Source organism: Hippocampus bargibanti, linkage group LG18, assembly GCF_051943395.1.
Source record: "Hippocampus bargibanti isolate YZ-2025 linkage group LG18, ASM5194339v1, whole genome shotgun sequence".
NCBI lineage: Eukaryota > Metazoa > Chordata > Actinopteri > Syngnathiformes > Syngnathidae > Hippocampus > Hippocampus bargibanti.
In genome coordinates this window covers 14,232,291-14,252,107 of record NC_142751.1, presented here as the reverse complement: position 1 = coordinate 14,252,107, position 19,817 = coordinate 14,232,291, and the positions used below count along the sequence as shown (strand labels likewise).

Below are 19,817 nucleotides of genomic sequence, written 5' to 3'. Positions count from 1 at the left end.
AACAGGAATATGATGAATGCACTGTGTGTGTGTGTGTGTGCATGTGTGTATGTTTGACAACACGTGTCCATCACGCCATGAGGCCTGTTGAGATGCGCATGACTGGCGGCGGCGGCCAGCATGGGAGCGCGCGTGTGTGTGTGTGTGTGTGTGTGCAACGGCGAATATGTGTGTCCTCTGTTGACTCTGCTAAGCTCGTTCACGCCAAGTTTGACGTCAGACCCACAAAAGACACAAAAGAAGTTTATTTGACCAACACACCACGGTGTCGTATGTGTGTGTCCTCATTTTTGATACCCAGCCCTCACACACCTCGTCCCCACCATGTATTAAAAGCATAAATGTGTGTGTGTGTGTGTGTGTGTGTGTGTGTGTGTGTGTGTGTGTGTGTGTGTGTGTGTGTGTGTGTGTGTGTGTGTGTGTGTGTGGTTCTTAGGTATGTGCCAACATCAGACAGTCAGGGCTGGGTTTGGAACCTGACAAACCTCCCTTACAACTGAGCCACAGACTGTTCACACACACACACACACACACACACACACACACACACACACACACACACACACTCCTGTTTCAATGGTTTGTGAGGACCACCGTTGCTGATAAGTTTAGAGAAGAACTAGTGTTACATTTGAACACTAAATGTCACCCCATTTCCCACTTCAACTTCTTTAAAAACAAAGAAATAAAAAGTGGACTTGAAACTGAAATAACAGCAGAAGTGAGTTTTCTGAATGGGTACATTCAAAGTCCTCACCCCTGTAGTGAATTTGGTTAAAATATTGTTTTACTTTTTGTGGTATGAACTTTTTCCTCTCGTTAACCACACACACACACACACACACACACACACACACACACACACACACACACACACACACACACACACACACACACACACATAAACACACACAGTGATTAAAAAGTGTGTGTATCCAAGTGAAATGAAAATACACACCAAAAATCATTTTGGGTTAAATTTTGAGGACCTTTCTGAAACTTTAACAGATGCATGTATAGACCCTCTAGAAGCCTTTAGAATGAAAACCTTGTGAGGACGGGACAAAAGGTCCTCACTTGTCAAAAATGTCCTCACTACGTATGGTATAAAATGTTAGTGGTCCTCACAAGACTAGTCATACAAATACACACATACATGTGATTGTGTGTCCTTGACAGAAGAGAGTGTGAGTGACAGGCATGGCCCCCTCCCACTCAATCGTGTAATGTAGAGGGTGTCAAAGTGTCTCGGGTGGATTGCCTCCCTTGAAGCCCCCAGGGGGGCTCGTGAGTAAGATGGATGCCCCCCCCCCCACCTGTAAGGAAGAACGGCGACGATCAGCAAAGGATGCGGCCGGCGATTAGCGAGCGCTTTGGCCGTTAAAGGACGTTTGGCGACATGGCTGGGCCAGGAGGTCTCATGTTTATGATGTCATCGCCACCCCGCAGGGGGGCCATTAGCCCCCAAAGTTGGACGCTTGATGGAGGCGCGACGCAGCGCTTTGTCGCTGCCGATCATGTCGCTTGACCCAAACATGCTAGCGAGCACTTTATTTGCTAGCTATTTGCTATCTATTAGCTATGTAGCTGGCTCGCTAGCTATCTAGCTAGCTATCTATTAGATATCCTTATCGTGTAACTGTAAGGTGACCTTGACAGTTTTGAGAGGCGCTTATAAATGACATGTATTATTATTATTATTATTATTATTATTATTATTATTATTATTATTATTATTATTATTAGCTGGCTAGTTAGCTTTCTATGAGTGGGTTGAGTGAACGCTGGCGTGTGTGGCTGCCGCTGCTCACCCACAGAAAAACCTATCCTGTGACTGTAAAGTGACATTGAGAGTTTTGAAAGGCGCTTAGAAATGCAATGTATTATTATTATTATTATTATTATTATTATTATTATTATTATTATTATTAATAAAACTGTCTCAAATGTGAGATGTGTGAATCTAGTGTGTGTGTGTGTGTTTGTGAGATTAGTCTGTGTGTGTCTAAAATGGTATTGAACAAGAACACAAACTCATATCATTATCATTTACTAGCTATTTGCTATCTATTGGCTCAGACTGGCTAGCTAGCTAGCTATCTGGCTGGCTAGCTAGCTATCGATTCACTATCTAGCTTGCTGGCTCTCTAGCTAGGCATCTGTTGGCTAACGATTGCTTAGCTAGCAAGCTTTCTATCTATTTGAGTCACTTCCGGGTTGAGTCAACGCTGGCGTGTGTGGCTGCCGCTGCTCACCCGCAGAAAAACTTATCCTGTGACTGTAAAGTGACCTTGAGAGATTTGAAAGGCGCTTAGAAATGGCATTTATTATTATTATTATTATTATTATTATTATTATTATTGGCGACCAATCAATTGTTTGTCTTAATAAGATGCGCTCGGGCACTGACTGGCAATCTGTCTGCGATTTGGCATGATTGGATGGCGACCAGTCTATTGTTTTTCTGGATGTGCTCTGACCTTGACTGGTGAACAGTTCATCATCATCATCATCATGGCCACATGGTCACAATAGAAGTCGGACATTTTTTTTTATTAGCCTATGTTGCTAACATGCTAGTTTTTTTCTCCCCCGCATACATCTACATTTGTGGTTATTTCAAAATAAGAGGAAAGAAAAGTGCGTGTGTGGTCGTCAGCATGAAAATATGATTGCATTAGCCATTTAAGAACGTGGTTTCTCAGAGTCAAAGGTGACAAGGTGGTCATCAAGCTCCATTTTGCTTAATGGTGACGAGCAGAGTCGAGTGGGCGTGGCCTAAGGTTAACGTCCTCCTCGTGGAAATGTTTCATCTTTAATAGGTCGATTAACGCTAACGACGACTCGGAGCTGATGGTCGTCCGTGACGGTCGTCCGTGATTGGTTGTCCCGCCGCGTCTATTTCAACCTTGACGGGGGGAGGGGGGAGGGGGGGCGCGGCGGCGCTAATGAACAAGCTAATGAACAAGCGGAACGCTAATGATGATGGACGGAGCCTTAATGCAACTACGGCGCTAAGCTTAAAAGCTAATTCGTCTTCTGCTTCATGCGCTTGCTAAAAGCCAACGCCACGCCGCACTCGACCTTTCGTGTTGGAGTGGTGGCACGCTACACGAAATGAGCAAGAAGGAAGGGGCAGGCCAGCAAAACACAGCCCAGTCGCAATGCAACATGACCACAATGCTAACATAAAATTAGCACAAACCTAGCACAACATTAGCAATATGTTCACATTAACATTTTCTTACCTAATTACATTTGCGCACTACTAGCACGATACTGGCATCGCGCCCAACATATCGGCAAAATATTAGCCGAATGCTAACACAGTATTAGCACAGCGATACTATAACGCTAGCATAACATTAGCTCAACAATAGCACAATACCGCCGCTGCCGTTTTTTACACCTATAATAACAATAGCAGAGAAGAATTAGCACAAGGCTACGTGTTAGCATTTTTAGGTGGCAGATATTATGGTCTGTCTCTACGGTAATATTATGGTCTGTCTCTACGGTAATGTTGAAAGATATTACCACTAGCGCCTGTGCAAATGTCCTAATGTTTTGTTAGTGCAGTGCTAAAATTGTTCAAACACTATGCTTATATAATGCTAATATTGTGTTAGCATTATTTTAGTGATTATCTTATGATGCGCACATAAAGCTAATGTTGCGGGAGTTTGGTGCAAACATTTTAATTATTAGTTTTATTGTTGGTCCAATGTTGTGTGACCACTTTGTTGCCATAGTGATAATGTATTGCTAAATTATAGCTGTCAATATAATATGCTAATTATATCTTGGCATTGTTCTAATTTCATGTTAGCATCGTGATTGTATTATACCAATATTTGGATTCCTATTAGTGCTAACTCTATGTGTACAAGGCCTTAAAATATGGCGTTTCGCTAATTAGCAAAGTGTTATGCTAATACTGGCTGGCTGTTAGCTGGCTATCTATTAGCTATTGATTAGTTATCCATTGGCTAGCTGGCTAGCTATTAGCTGTCTAGCTGGCTGGCTGTAAGCCGTCGGCTATCTGGCTATCTATTACCAATTTATTAGCAATCCATGAGCTAGCTAGCTTTCTATCTATTTGAGTGACTTGGGGGTTGAGTGAACGCGTAAAAACAACAGTTATAAGAATTAGAAGGCACGATCAGGGCTACGGCAAATGACAATAAAGTTGTTAGCAAAAATATAAAATAATATAAATAATAACGAAAGCAAGAAGACGACAACGGCAGCTGGAGAGACGCTTAATAGGACACGTCCATCATTGTCGGGGTGAAGATGTGAAGATGTAGACATGGCCGTGTGGGTGGGCGGAGGGGGTTTTGCGGCCGTCGCGTGGGAGAGATAACCCCGCTAAAACGTCGCTTAGGCCGCCTTGAGCGCTTCCTGTTTTTTTTTTTTTTTTTTGGCGAGCAGCTGTTTGTCGTCCTCGTTTGTACGCTCGCTAACGAGCCTGCTGCTACTTTGTCCCCACCCCCGGCCCCGCCCCTTTTATCGCTCGGAATCTGTACAGCGCCACCGAAGTTATCTCAACCCAGAAAGCGTCATGGCCGACAATCTGCTGCCATTAAGATACTCATTAATGGCCTCCACATTTAGCACATACACAAATACTGTGGCGTTACCGCGGCGACACGCAAACAACAACTTTATCAGCACTGCGCAGGCGTTTCGTTGGGGGCGTGTCCCGTCGTGTGCCCACAATGCACTTGTTGTTGCAGCTAATTAGCCCCCCCATAACGGGATAACAAACGACACTGTTGGTCGACGGCCATTTTTTATTGCTCCAGGAGGGAAATTATTGTGGGGCGGGGCGGGGGGTGGGTTCATTGGACAAAAGGGCTGTCAATCAACATGTGTTTGTCTTTTGTGCGACGATACAGCAACATGACTGATTGACGACCTGAGCAAGATTTGGTTATCTTGTCCATTGGGCCCAGAGTGCCCAATAAAATGGCGGGTCATTAAAATGGCCGCCATCTTCAATGTAGTATGTAGCATAGAAGCTCGTATCGTATTTCGTGTGTGATAAACAATACAGTGATACCAGCCGACTGTTTTTGTCCTCTTTTCCCCCGTCCCCAGTCTACGGTTGGTCAGGAACACAGCAGTGGGGGGGAGGGGTTAAACATGAAAGAGACAGGCAGACTACAGAGAGACGGTGATAAAATGGATAAAAAACAGGGAAATTTGGACTGGTTTCAACTTTGATAGTTCAAAGGCACAGTGTAGACTGCAAGGTTAAAATATCCTATCAATGAGGCTCCACAAATAACCCGCACAAGCCATCTGTACACTTGATGCAAAAAGCTATCAACCCAGCTAAACAGAACACAATTGATGAGCATCAAGCCATCAACAACCATCACAAAGGTAAATAAAATGACTTTATTATACAGTCAGTTTATTTCTTGAATTATAATACCATAGCACATTTATTACACATAAAATAAGGTATATTTTGTGTAGTTTTAAGCCTTACAAAACTAGAAAATTATGTTTTATGGGGACCTGGGAACGGATTATTCTCATTTTAATGGTTTCCTATGGGAAATTATTTTTTGGGATACACACTTTTCGCCTTACACACTCCAATTAAGTTCGTGCGCCAAGGTATCACTGTGTATTTTGTTTCCGATTTACAAGCGCAGAGATGACTTGTGGGAGGGTCTTCCGTTAGGGGGCGTGGTTTGCCGTGTTGTCGGCGCTCATGCTAATCCACATTTTGATTTATGCGCCGTTGTGGAGATGAAGGCAACATTTAATTTCATTTTCATCCTCGCTCGCTCGCCTCCTCACTCGCACGCCGCCGCCGCCGCCGCGCAGGAATTCATTACTTCCTGCACAATCTGCGCCAGGCCCATTTCAATCCAACATTTGTCTTCTTCACAAGGCGACAGAACACACGCGCACACACCGAGACGTGCGCGCACTTGCTCCTCGACAAAACTACTTCCTGCTATTCTTCTTCTTCTACTTTCTTCCTGTTCATTTGTTTGTCTTAGGACGGGCTTTTAATTCATTCGCTGCCATTTACGAATTTATATGGGAATTGAAAATATGACGTAGAATTTCTTCGGGTTTTGTTTGTTCATGCTTGAGTATCGTTAAAGCGCTGGCCGTAGCCTCTGGCAATGGTTTTTTTCTTTACCACAAGGGAGCAGCATTTCCGTTTTTTTCCGCATTAGCGCATTGTTTAATTTGTTAGCTGTTGTTCCGGGTTGAGTGAACGCCGGCGCGTGTGGCTGCCGCTGCTCACCCGCAGAAAACTTATCCTGTGACTGTAAAGTGTCCTTGAGAGTTTTGAAAGGCGCTTATAAATGAAATTTATTATTATCATTACATCTATTAGCTATCTGACTAGCTATTTGCTATATAGCTGGCTACCTGGCTGGGTATCTACTTGCTATCTATTTGCTGTCTCAGCTATCTGGGTGGCTATCTAGCTGTTTGGCTGGCTATCTAGCTGGCTACCTAGCTAGCTATCTGGCTGGCTATCGGCTGTCTAGCTATCTAGTTAGCTATCTATTAGCTATCTAGTCGGCTAGCTATATATTAGATAGCTATTTGCTAGCTATCCAGCTAGCTATCTATTAGCTATCTAGTCGGCTAGCTATCTATTTCAAAGCTATTAGCTAGCTAGCTGGATAGCTTTCTATCTATTTGAGTTACTTCTGGGTTGAGTGAACGCTGGCGCATGTGGCTACCGCTGCTCACCATCAGAAAAAAAACTTATCCCGTGACAATTAAAGTGACCTTGAGAGTTTTGAAAGGCACTTATAAATGAAATTTATTATTATTATTATTATTATTATTATTATTATTATTATTATTATTATTATTAGCTGAATTTTGCCATATCAGTGGTAAAATGTACGCGCTAATTTAATATACTCACGCACGTGACATTGCTAAATTGCTAACAATTGCAATCAGTGCTAGTAGAATATTTCCTGATTTATTTATATAGCTATCTCGATAGCTAACTATTTGCTATCTAATTGCTATCTAGCTCCCTGGCCGGCTATCTAGCTAGCTATCTATTAGCTATATAGATATCTATCATGATTATTATTACATAAACCAGTATGTATGTGTTGATTTGTATTTTGGACAGCCGCCCTCATTTCAAGCTCATATAACTCCAGACCCTTATAATTTAGGAATTAACTTTTTTTTTTTCCCGATGAAAGAAGAGAGCCAAAAACCCTGGCACTGGATTGGCCAGATTTTTGCATATCGTCCGGCAGTGAATGAGTTAATGATCCTCATCATCAACACGTTAGCTTCTCGCTAGCTATGAATACCTCAGTGGGTTTGTGTGTCGGAACACACAACACTCGGCTTTTAATCATGTAAAGGAAAAAAAAAACATGGGGGTTGATGCTCTATGGTCAGCTTGCTTTGTGCTGTCACCTGATCTCCAGGAATCCCTCGGGGTCCCGAGCAGCGGTGACAGTGAGGATGTGCGTGCGCCTACGTTCGTGTGCGGATGCTAACGACTTTGCAAGGTCGCTCATTAACTTTCCGCGAGCACAAGCGTTAACTTTATTATTGACTACACAGAATACACAACAGGCAACCTCTGACTCGCACACTCCATCTATACGCATCGACAGCAAGGAAGACACACACTCAACCGCAAACACTGCCACCCCCACATCGCCGCACACCCACATATTGCCCACAACACTCGACGGCACCCTGAACACATATTAAATAGCAATCTCACTGTCGCTCTCACACACACACACACACACACACACACACACACACACACACACACACACACACACACACACACAAGGGGGATGGTCACATGGCTACCATGTTGGACAACAATGTCATGACTTTATCTCTAAACGGACAATTAATTAGCAACATGCTAACCGTGATGAAACACACATTGGACAAATCATTAGGTACACGATCCCCGAGCCGCATCGTCAGTCAGGTGTGATAGCGCGTGACCAAGCTAGTTAGCGCTGCATCCCCACCCCACCCACCCCAGTGCTGCCATGTGAAGGTCAGCGCCGTCAATGAAGCGCCTTCACGCTAATGGCTAGCGAGCCGGTCCTGTGCCCGCGGAGGCCGCTTCCTGCCACTTCCTGCCAAAGCAATGAACATGGACACCGTTGTTGGACACGACCGACCCGTCGGGCTGGCGTCCGTCGGGAGACCCGCTCCACTCTCATCGCCGTCACACACACACACACACACACACACACACACACACACACACACACACACACACACACAAAAACACACATACACACAGCCTCCCGCACAACCTGTATCACACACGAAGATGGTACCAAGCATCACAAACACAAACCTCTGACCTCTGCGCTCACTTGAAGGTCACACAGGCCCACACAAACGTACTAAACACCAATCTCACACACAACCACACACACACACACACACACATTCCTGTTTCAATGGTTTTGTGAGGTCCGGATAACTCCAGATAAAGGAGTGAGGACCACCATTGCTGATAAGTTTAGAGAAGAACTAGTGTTACATTTGAACATTAAATGTCACTTCATTTCAACTTCTTTAAAAACCAAAAATAAAAAGTGCACTGGAAACTGAAATAACAGCAGGAGTGAGGTTTCTGAATGGCTACATTCAAAGTCCTCACCCCTGTTGTGAATTTGGTTAAAATATCGTTTTACTTTTTGTGGTATGAACTTTTTCCTCTCATTAACCACGCACACACACACATAAATAAACACACACAATGAGTAAAAAGTGTGTGTATCCGAGTGAAATGAAAATACACACCAAAAATCATTTTAGGTGAATTTGTGAGGACCTTTCTGAAACTTTAACAGATGCATATATAGACCCTCTAGAAGCCTTTAGAATGAAAAACTTGTGAGGACCGGCCAAAATGGTCCTCACTTGTCAAAAATGTCCTCACTACGAATGGTTTAAAATGTTAGTGGTCCTCACAAGACTAGTCATACAAACACACAAACACGCGCACACACTGCTGCTAGCCACAAAACGCCTTGTCTTGTTTTCTCTTCTTGTTTTCTTGCTGTCTTTGGTACAAACGACAACAAGCGCTCGTGTTAGCGTGTTTAGCGTGAATGTTGTTGCTAGCGTTTGATGATGACACGCCTTATGGAAACCGACGGGGGTGGGGGGTGTGCGACGGAGGGGGGTCGCGACCTCCCACATCCATAGCGCCGGACGCTGAGAAAGCTACGTGTCACATGACGCTCAGCACATGAACCGCGTTAGCCGCATTCTCGGGTTGGCTTCGCTACTTTTCCCACGTGTGCGTGTGCGTGTGCGTGCGTGGTTTACACAGCTTGGCGGCACACATGGTGTCGAAGCCCATGGCAACGTTCAAGGCCAATTGTAATATTTAGACAAGTTTTCAAAGTTTTGGCAAGACGCAGACAGGAAGTGACACAGCGTGTTGACATCAAAGACCCAAAATGGAGGCTTACGGGGGGAGGGGGGGCTTTTCGGGGCAAGCAGGCCATGTCTTTACACGCGTGTCATTTCCTGACACGCCGCCCGCGTCACGCTCAGTGGGTCAGCGGCGGGTCACGGGGACGTTTCGGATGGTTTCGCAGCCTCGCTACAATACGCTCTTTAGTCTAATTTGACTTTTGAAAGAGGATTGGTCGCCTTTGGCTTGGAATTGGTCGCTGATGTGCATGTGACATCGCGCCTGTTAACAATGCTAATATTTTGACGGGGTTGTATTAGCAATCAATATGTATGAATTGTATTGTATTTTGTATAGCCGCTGAGATAGAAAGCTAGCTTGCTAGCCCATAGATAGCCAATAGCTAGCCAGCTAGATAGCTAACCAGCCAGCTAGATAGCTATATAGCTAATAGATAGCTAGCTAGATAGCCAACCAGGGCGCTAGATAGCAATTATAGCAAATAAATAAATCAGTAAATATTCTGCTAGCGCTGATTGGAATTGTGTTAGCATTTTAGCAATGTCGCATGGGTGAGTATAATAAATTAGAGCGCACATTTTACCATTGATATGGCAAAATTCAGCTAATTTTCTGTTTGCTAATTTGACAGATTTATGCTAACATAGTGTTCGGATGTTGCCAATATCATGTTTGCGTTGTGGCAAATGTTAAATTTAACATTGTACCAATGTTATAATAATAATATTAATAATGATACAATTCATTTATAAGCGCCTTTCAAAAGTATCAAGGTCACTTTACAGCCACAGGATATGTTTTTTTTTTCTGTGGTTGAGCAGCGGCAGCCACACGCGCCAGCATTCACTCAACCCGGAATAACACAAATAGATAGAATGCTAGCTAGACAGCTAATAGCTACCTAATAGGTAGCTAGCTAGATAGCTAGCTGTATAGCTAATATCTGATAGCTAGTGAGCTAGATAGCCAGCCAGATAGCTAACATACAGCAAATAGATAGCTAGCAATAGCCAACGTTACGCTAGTACTGATTAGAATTGGGTTAGCATTGTACTAATGTTTTGCTAGGATAGTGTTCAGGGTGTGTTAGCATTGCGCTAAGGTTGCATGACCATTATGTTGAGAAATGAATAAGGATTTCAAAAAAAGTCTTTATTAGTCCCGAAATGAGGAAATGTGCAGATATTAGCTTAGCATCTGTTGCGTTCGCTAGGTGAAGTCATTGACACGGCGCTACATTTGCATGTTGGCGGCGTCAGCGTGTTGAAGATTAACGAGCAAAAAGTAGGAAGCTCGTCTCCACCAAAATAAAAAGGTAACGATGATGTTTATGGAGCAGCTGCGAAAAAGCCGCTGAGTCGTTCTTGGATTTACGACGCGTTAACGACCTTCATTAAGTTGTTAGTTGTCGTGACACCCACAACGGCGGCGGCAACCGGCGGCGGCAACCGGCAAACGGGAAAAGTCACGCCGCGTATCAATCGTAATGAAGAAAAAGATCATTTCCTGTTTGAAGACGAGCGATGACTTTCCTGATTGGATAGAAAAAAAAAAGAAAAAAAAAAGAAATCCCATGTTTTTCCTTGAACCTTACCGAGCGAGCGCACCCCCAACGCGGCGCATGATGTCGCGGCGCGCCCCTGAGCTTTCCCGCCGGAATTGACGGCGTGCTGATTTATGGGCCTTATTGCTCCGCATAATTAATTTTATGCATATGACTTCCTTTACAATTACCATGGCGACCCACGCCACGTACATCAACGTTTCCTTAATTGCACATTCATCACACAAACTACGCGCCCCACATCTCAAAAAAAAAAAAAAACAATCACCGGCCGAGACTCACTTTTGACCGCAACATACCATAATGTAGCTATGCATTCTATTTTATGTCGTACAAAGTATTATTTATACATTGTGTCTATCTATCTATCTATCTATACTATCTATCTATCTAGATATCAAACGCGCTATCTATCTAAACGCGCTAGGTATCAAAAGCGCTAGGTATCAAACGCGCTAGGTATCAAACGCGCTAGCTATCAAAAGCGCTAGGCATCAAACGCGCTAAGTATCAAATGCGCTAAGTATCAAACGCGCTAGGTATCAAAAGCGCTAGGTATCAAAAGCGCTAGGTATCAAAAGCGCTAGGTATCAAACGCGCTAGGCATCAAACGCGCTAGGCATCAAACGCGCTAGGTATCAAACGCGCTAGGTATCAAACGCGCTAGGTATCAAACATGCTAGGTATCAAACGCGCGAGGCATCAAACGCGCTAGGTATCAAACGCGCTAGGTATCAAAAGCGCTAGGTATCAAAAGCGCTAGGTATCAAAAGCGCTAGGCATCAAACGCGCTAGGCATCAAACGCGCTAGGTATCAAAAGCGCTAGGTATCAAACATGCTAGGTATCAAACGCGCTAGGTATCAAACGCGCTAGGTATCTAGCTCGCTATCTATCTATCTAGCTCGCTAGCTTTCTACTTTGGCAGCTATCTACTTCGGTAGCTATCTACTATGCTAGCTATCTCACTATCTATTTCTTTTTTTTTTACATCCATATTTTCACACTGGGAGCAATTTATTTAATTTGAGGATATAGGTGACTACTTTTATTGAATTAAAAATAAAGTATTGAATTAAAAAAATAGCCTAATTGTGTTCTTTTAATAGCATTGTGATATTTTTATTTTTAACTTGCAATTTTAGCCAATCATGAAAATTTGGATTAAAAAAAAACTAAGAAAAAAACAAACCAACACAAATAAATAATAAATAAATAAATAAATAAATAAATAAATAAATAAATAAATAAATAAATAAATAAATACATTTTATGAATATAAAAATAGACTTGTGACGTAACTAAGCCAATCATGAACATTTTGATGGCCAATTTTTGTAAATTACACTTATATAATCAAAAAAAATGTAAATATCAACAAATATTAAGCAAATAAATAAATAAAAATCAATAAATAAATACATAAAAAAAGAATAAATGAATACATAAATACATAATAAGTAATAAATAAATAAATAAATAAATAAATACGAATAAATAAATGAATAAATGAATACATAAATGAATACATAAATTCTGTTGAATCTGTTGAATTGAATTGAACAGTGATTCAAATATGATTATTGTAGTATGATTCAAATCGATTGGTCCGTGACGATGATGATGATGATGATGATGATGATGATGATGATGATGATGATGATGATGATGATGATGATGATTGGATTGGATTTGCCTTTATTAGTCTCGCAGTGGAGAAATTTACATTTCATGATGATGAAGAAGAAGAAGAAGAAGAGGACTATTATGGGATGTATGAACTGGAGCCTTTCTCGGGTCAGAGGTGAGAGGTCATGGTGATGAGGAACATCAACTTGATGTGTGTGTGTGTGTGTGTGTGTGTGTGTGTGTGTGTGTGTGTGTGTGTGTGTGTGTGTGTGTGTGTGTGTGTGTGTGTGTGTGTGTGTGTGTGTGTGACAGAGAGAGACAGAAATGATGAATAATTGAACTTTCACTCAAGACGGAATTTAAATGCGAACACACACACACACACACACACACACACACACACACACACACACACACACACACACACACACACACACACACACACACACACACACACACACACACACACACACACACACACACACACACACACACACAAAGGCCAAAGCAGCCTTGCCGATGATGAAGAAAATTGTCACATGAATGTTTGATGGGCCGCTAACATGTTGTGTGTAATGCAAATGTAAATATACACACGCTTCCCGTCACGCGTGTGTAAATGCATTCATTATGCTCTCATTCCACCTCCCCCTCAAAGCCCCCCGCGGTGCGCAACTTAAATCATAAAACGCATCCAATCCAGCAAAAGCAAGCTTGAAATGTCCGACAAAGTTCTGAAAAGACGTTTCCAAGAAGTCCAATCACCGATGGAGCAAAGCGCTCCCAAAACACGAGGCGTCCATTAACGCGCCATCATTAACACATGCTGCTTAATTAGCGCGCGCGGCTTAACAGGCCTCTTAATTAAGAGGCGCCGACGTGTATCCTGACCTGACGTACGCGCCGCCTTTGCGTTCCGATGCCTCATTTGCATATAAATGGTGGCGTCACCGTGGCGATTAATTAAGCGTGGGAGCGGGTCCGAGCGAGTGCTGCCCCCTGTGGGCGACGCCGGTCCGGCGTGAAACGTCCGTCGCTGACGCACATGCGCAAACACGCGCGCGCGGTGGGTCCATTCATCACTTCGGGGCGCCGACAGTGACGGATGGTCCTTAATGGGGGGGCGGAGGGGGTTCCGCCCCCTCCACTATGGCCGCGCTGACAGGCGAGCGACGCGAGGACGCCGCTAGCCGGTAACGGCCATTAATAACGGCGGTGGAGGTCACGCGGCGGCGGACGCGTCGGGCCTGTCGGCGCGTGGGCGCGGTCACGCCGCGTGATCTTTAATCAAGTGAGCGAGCGGCGAACGAGCGGCGAACGCTAATGAAAAGATGGCGCCCAAATTGGAGGCGCGTGCGAGCGGCGGCCAGGCGTGAGAGCGGCTGACGAACCCATCTGTGCTTCCTTGTGACCCCGGGGGAGAAAGTTTGGGTGGGGGTTTGTCTCCCAGACAACACGTCACAAAGACCCCCGCCCGCCATCCCATCCTTTGCTCATCTGATTGCTCTGTTAGCGAAACAATGACACCTGCTGCCTTTTGGCCACTCTTTGTGCGTTTGCCATGCAATCAATGGGTGTAGCGCGTACGTGCTCATGCTACATGCGTTGCACAATCACTTCTAAAGCTCTATTTTATTTCATTATATTTTATTTTATTCTATTCTATTGCATTGTATTGTAATTTATTGTATGTTATTGTTTTTTATTGTATTTTATTATATTTTTTTAATGAAAGTTTATTGTATTGTATTTTATTTTATATTCTATCATTTTATTTCATTGTACAGTATTTCATTGTCCATTCATTGTATTTTATTGTATTTTGTTATATGGCATTTTATTGTATTTTATTTTATGGTATTTTATAGTATTTTATAGTATTTCATTGTATTTTATTTTGTTTTGGTTTTTAGGTTATTTAATTTCAATTTATTGTATTTTATTGTATTTTATTTTATTGCATTTTATTGTATTTTATTTTATTGTATTTTATTGTACTTTATTTTAGTTTTAGTTTATTTTATTGCAATTTATTGTATTTTATTGTATTTTATTGTATTGTATTTTATTGTATTCTATTGTTTTCTATTGTATTCTATTGTATTTTATTTTATGGTGTTTTACTGCATTTAATTGTACTTTATTTTAGTTTTTATTTTATTTTATTTCATTTTCCATTCATTGCATTTGATTGTATTTTATTTTATATTCTATCATTTTATTTCATTGTACAGTATTTCATTGTCCATTCATTGTATTGTTATTATATGGTATTTTATTGTATTTTATTTTATGGTATTTTATAGTATTTCATTGTATTTTATTTTGTTTTGGTTTTTAGGTTATTTAATTTCAATTTATTGTATTTTATTGTATTTTATTTTATTGCATTTTATTGTATTTTATTTTATTGTATTTTATCGTACTTTATTTTAGTTTTAGTTTATTTTATTGCAATTTATTGTATTTTATTGTATTTTATTTTATTGTATTTTATTGTATTCTATTGTTTTCTATTGTATTCTATTGTATTTTATTTTATGGTGTTTTACTGCATTTAATTGTACTTTATTTTAGTTTTTATTTTATTTCATTTTCCATTCATTGCATTTTATTGTATTTTGTTTTATCGTATTTATAGTATTTTGTTGTATTTTATTTTATTTTTTATTTTATTTCATTTCCATTTATTATTTTTGTTGTATTTTATTTTATTGTATTGTATTTTATTTTATGGTATTTTATTGCATTTTATTTTATGATATTTATAGTATTTTATTTTATTGTATTTTATTGCATTGTTTTTTTTTATTTATTATATTTATTATTATTATACTACATATTTATTATTGTATATTATTGAACTTTATTTCATTTCAGTGTATTTTATTGTATTTTATCATATTTTATCTATTAATATATCAATCTGTTAATCTATTGATCTATTAATCTATCACTTATTTCTTATTAAATTAATTCAATTAAATCAATTTGATTAAGCGACTTCTAAGTTCACTCAGGTGGCTCCACGGTGCAATTTTATTACAGGCATGCTTGGGTTCATGTTGTATTTTAGGTCAGGCACCTCCTTGGGCACCTATGGCAGTTTATTCAAAGCATAATTATTCATTTTGTTATAGTCATTACGGTGTGATTATTTTTAGTATAAAAACAACAAATATGATGAGTTGGCATTTTCCAAATGGGAGGAAAGCAGCCTCCTTCCACATGTACATCTATTAGCTAGCTAGCTAGCTTTAGCTTTCTTTCTATTTGAGTTATTTCCGGGCTGAGTGAACGCTGGCGCGTGTGGCTGCCGCTGCTCACCCACAGAAAAACATATCCTGTGACTGTATAAGTGACCTTGAGAGTTTTGAAAGGCGCTTATGAATGAAATTTTTATTATTATTATTATTATTATTATTATTATTATGTAGAAAAATGTACACCCTTCATTTATGCTACGTCATTTTATGCTGCGCTATCCAGTAAGCTAATGTTGAAATATTGGCAGTCAATATGAATTATTGACAAATAAATAAAATATTGAAACCGAAGCTATATGATCAAATGAACTTTATCGTTATTGTGCCATCCGGTGGGACACACTCAACGTTAAACTGCATCTTTTTACGTTAGCGTATCAAAGTCGAGGTAGCTTGTTTTGATTTTGAGAGACGATACGACAAAGGAACATTTGTTACCTTATAGATAACCTTGCAGACGCTAACGCGGGATGCAAATAAGGACGGCGGGGTAAACTGTTTTCAAATCCAATTGCTACGCTAATGACAACCGCCGCGCGGCGGCTAATCCCTAAGTGACGCCGTGCTCTGCATTTCGTTAGCGGAGGTGCGGGGGCAGGCGGGGATAGTAGCTTCTGTTAATCACATTGCGCCAAGCTAATTGACTTAAAAGTGCCGTTGCTAACAGTTCGCTAATGCCCGATTTCTCCGTCTGTGGCGATTGGATTGGATTGGATTGGATGTACCCTTTATTCGTCTCGCAGTGGATAAATATACATTTAACAGCAGCAAAGTTATAAAAGGAAGAGGAAAGGAAAGAAAAAAGTAGAAAAACAACATACAGGAGATGCTAGAAAGGCAGCCACTCTCGTGGCGCCATCTTGAAGTAAAAAAAAAAACAAACGAAAAACTACATAACATGACAACACAAAGACATAGACAGTCATTCATTCATCAGCACTTGCTGTACCCTCTTTGGGACATGAAGCAGTTCTAGATGAAAGAGGAGAGGATCAAAGCGTCCTTTTCAGCAGTGGATCAGGGCAGTGGAATGTGCACATCTACTACAAGCTAAATAATAATAATAATAATAATAGCTTTCTATCTATTTGAGTGACTTCCGGGTTGAGTGAACGGCGGCGCGTGTGGCTGCCGCTGCTCACCCACAGAAAAAAAAACTGATCCTGTGACTGTAAAGTGACCTTGAGAGTTTTGAAAGGCGCTTAGAAATCAAATGTATGAGGCGACGGTCATGTGATGTGATTGACGAGTGTGACATCAGCGCAATTAGCATTCATTAGCCTCAATTAGCCTCGATTAGCAGCGTTGTCACGGAGACGTGTCTCCACCACTTTGTCTTCTGGGCTCGTTTGTAAACATTGCCACGTCGGACCCCCCCCCCGAAGAGCATATCATGCGGACCGTCGGGACCACCAAGGACCAACCGGACCATCTGCCTTAACTCCCGCATTTAACTAAGCTGCCACCCACTTCCTTTAACTCACCCGCCACCATCTGTGCTTGCTCTTTTGTGCAGGCAGCTGGGGGTCCCGCCCCCCCCCACAGGGGTCCTGCCTCCCCCTCCCCCCTCCTTTGCACCCCCCACCACTATTCAAACACACACACACACACATACACGCGCAACCTGTTAGCGAGCACTCATTTATTCATTGCCTTTTTCACTCACACACACACTGTGACCTCTGTGACTGCCACCATGTATCACCTAGTAACCATGGTAACATGCCATCAACATATTAGGAGCTGGCTATCTATTAGATGTCTATTAGCTAGCTGTTTGCTAGCTGGCTATCTATTGGCTGTCTCGTGGCTAGCTAGGTAGCTAGCTTTTTATTTATTTCGATCTAGCTGGGTATCTACTCACTATCTATTTTCTGTTTATTAGCGATCTAGCTGTCTACCTAGCTGGGTATCTACTCACTATCTATTTCCTGTTTATTAGCTATATGGCTGGCTAACTAGCTGTTTGGCTGGGTCTCTAGATGGCTAGCTAGCGAGCTTTTTATTTATTTGAGTTATTCTGGGTTGAGTGAAAGCTGACTGGCTATCTAGCTATTAGCTATCCAGCTGGCTACCTAGCTGGGTATCTACTCGCTAGCTATTTCCTGTTTATTAGCTATCTGGCTGGCTATCTATCTGTTTGGCTGACTATCTAGCTGGCTATCTAGATGGGTATCTAGCTAGCTATCTTGCTGGCTATTGGCTGTCCGGCTGGCTATTTAGATAGCTATATATTAGCTATCTAGTCAGCTGGCTATATATTAGCTAGCTAGCTAGCTTTCTATCTATTTGAGTTAACGCTTTCTATCTATTTTGAGTGAACGCTGGCGCATGTGGCTACCACTGCTCACCCACGGAAAAACTGATCCAGTGACTGAAAAGTGACCATGACAGTTTTGAAAGGTGCTTAGAAATGAAATGTATTATTATTATTATTATTGTGAGGACCAATGCAAATGTCGCTCCCGAATCAAGCAAAATTTCCATGAAAGCTTCAGGGAGCTTCTAAATCCTCCGTTTGATTGATCCTGCAATATGGATGCCTGTCAGGGGCCTCGTCACACATTATCATGATAATCACACAAACACACAAACACACACACACACACACACACACACACACAAAAAAACACAAATAAAGTAAAAGCTGTCCACAAAACACAACACTACTACATAAACACACAAACACAAAATTTAATAAAAATAATACATTTCATTTCTTAGCACCTTTCAAAACTCTCAAGGTCACTTTACAGTCACCGGATACGTTGTTCTGTGGGTGAGCGGCGGCAGCCACATGCGCCAGCGTTCACTCAACCCGGATGTCAATGGATAGAAAGCTAGCTAGCTAGCCAATCGATAGCCAACAGATACCTAGCTAGATAGCTAGCTAGATAGTGAATAGATAGCTAGCTAGATAGTGAATAGCTAGCTAGCTAGATATCTATCGAGCCTGCCAGATAGCTAGCTAGCCAGCCAGAGCTAATAGACAGCAAATAGCTAGCAAATGATAATAATAATAATACTAATAATGTACCACAAACACACTCAAACGCAAGTTCACACAGACACAAATGTGCAAAAACACACACATATTCATTCACAAAGACACACATGCTAGCCGTCATTAGCATCGACGTGTTTAGCTACGTACGCGGAATGTTTTTGATTGAGGCAAAACGAAGCGACTACTTCTTCTTCTTCTTGAACTCAGTGACAGTGACGGTCACGCGCAGTGAACGCTGATAATGGCGAGGGGGCGGAGCTACGTCACAAGGCTGATGATGGTGATAGTTGAGGGTGTGTGCAAGTCAACAAAGTTGTTCGTTTTCTCAGGGTGCTAATGTTGCGCCAATCAAAGCGTGACGTCACACTGGATTTCCGAGATCGCACCGATAGCGCCCACGAAGCTACTGCGATGTCACACGGACAAATGCCATACAGCAAGTAGCCAAACGGTGACAGGAAGTAGCTGCGCGAAGACAGGAAGCAGTCAAAAAGTGAAGCGGCGGTCATGTAAAGTTCATCAGGTCAAATTGTGGCGTTTTTTGGGCGGGGCTTATCGATCCCAGTGAGTGCCTCTTGCCAAAGGTCAAAGTTGAGAGTTCCTCCAAAGCTTTTAAAGCACCACCACCGATCGACTGATCAATACGGCCAGACCACGGCACCTGTGATGTCATTTTGTGTCATGTGGTCTCAACATGGCATTGGCATATGTGATGTTCAGAAAGGAAATGAATGTGGCTAATGCTAGCAAGCAAACGCTATTTCCATAGCAGAATCGTGTTACATTTGCGCATGTTAGCATGTAATATAGACAACTGATAAGCATATTATCGTAGCATAGCTTTAACGTGTGACATGGATGAAAGAATTAATGGATTTAATTCATGTAAAGTCACCATGCAATT

At 41.7% G+C, this 19,817-nt stretch overlaps 1 protein-coding gene across 3 annotated transcripts in view; it reads right to left on the bottom strand.

Moving 5' to 3' along the window:
• Positions 1 to 19,817, bottom strand: part of abraxas1 (abraxas 1, BRCA1 A complex subunit) — a 32,874-nt gene that overhangs the window by 12,090 nt on the left and 967 nt on the right. The window lies entirely within an intron of this gene.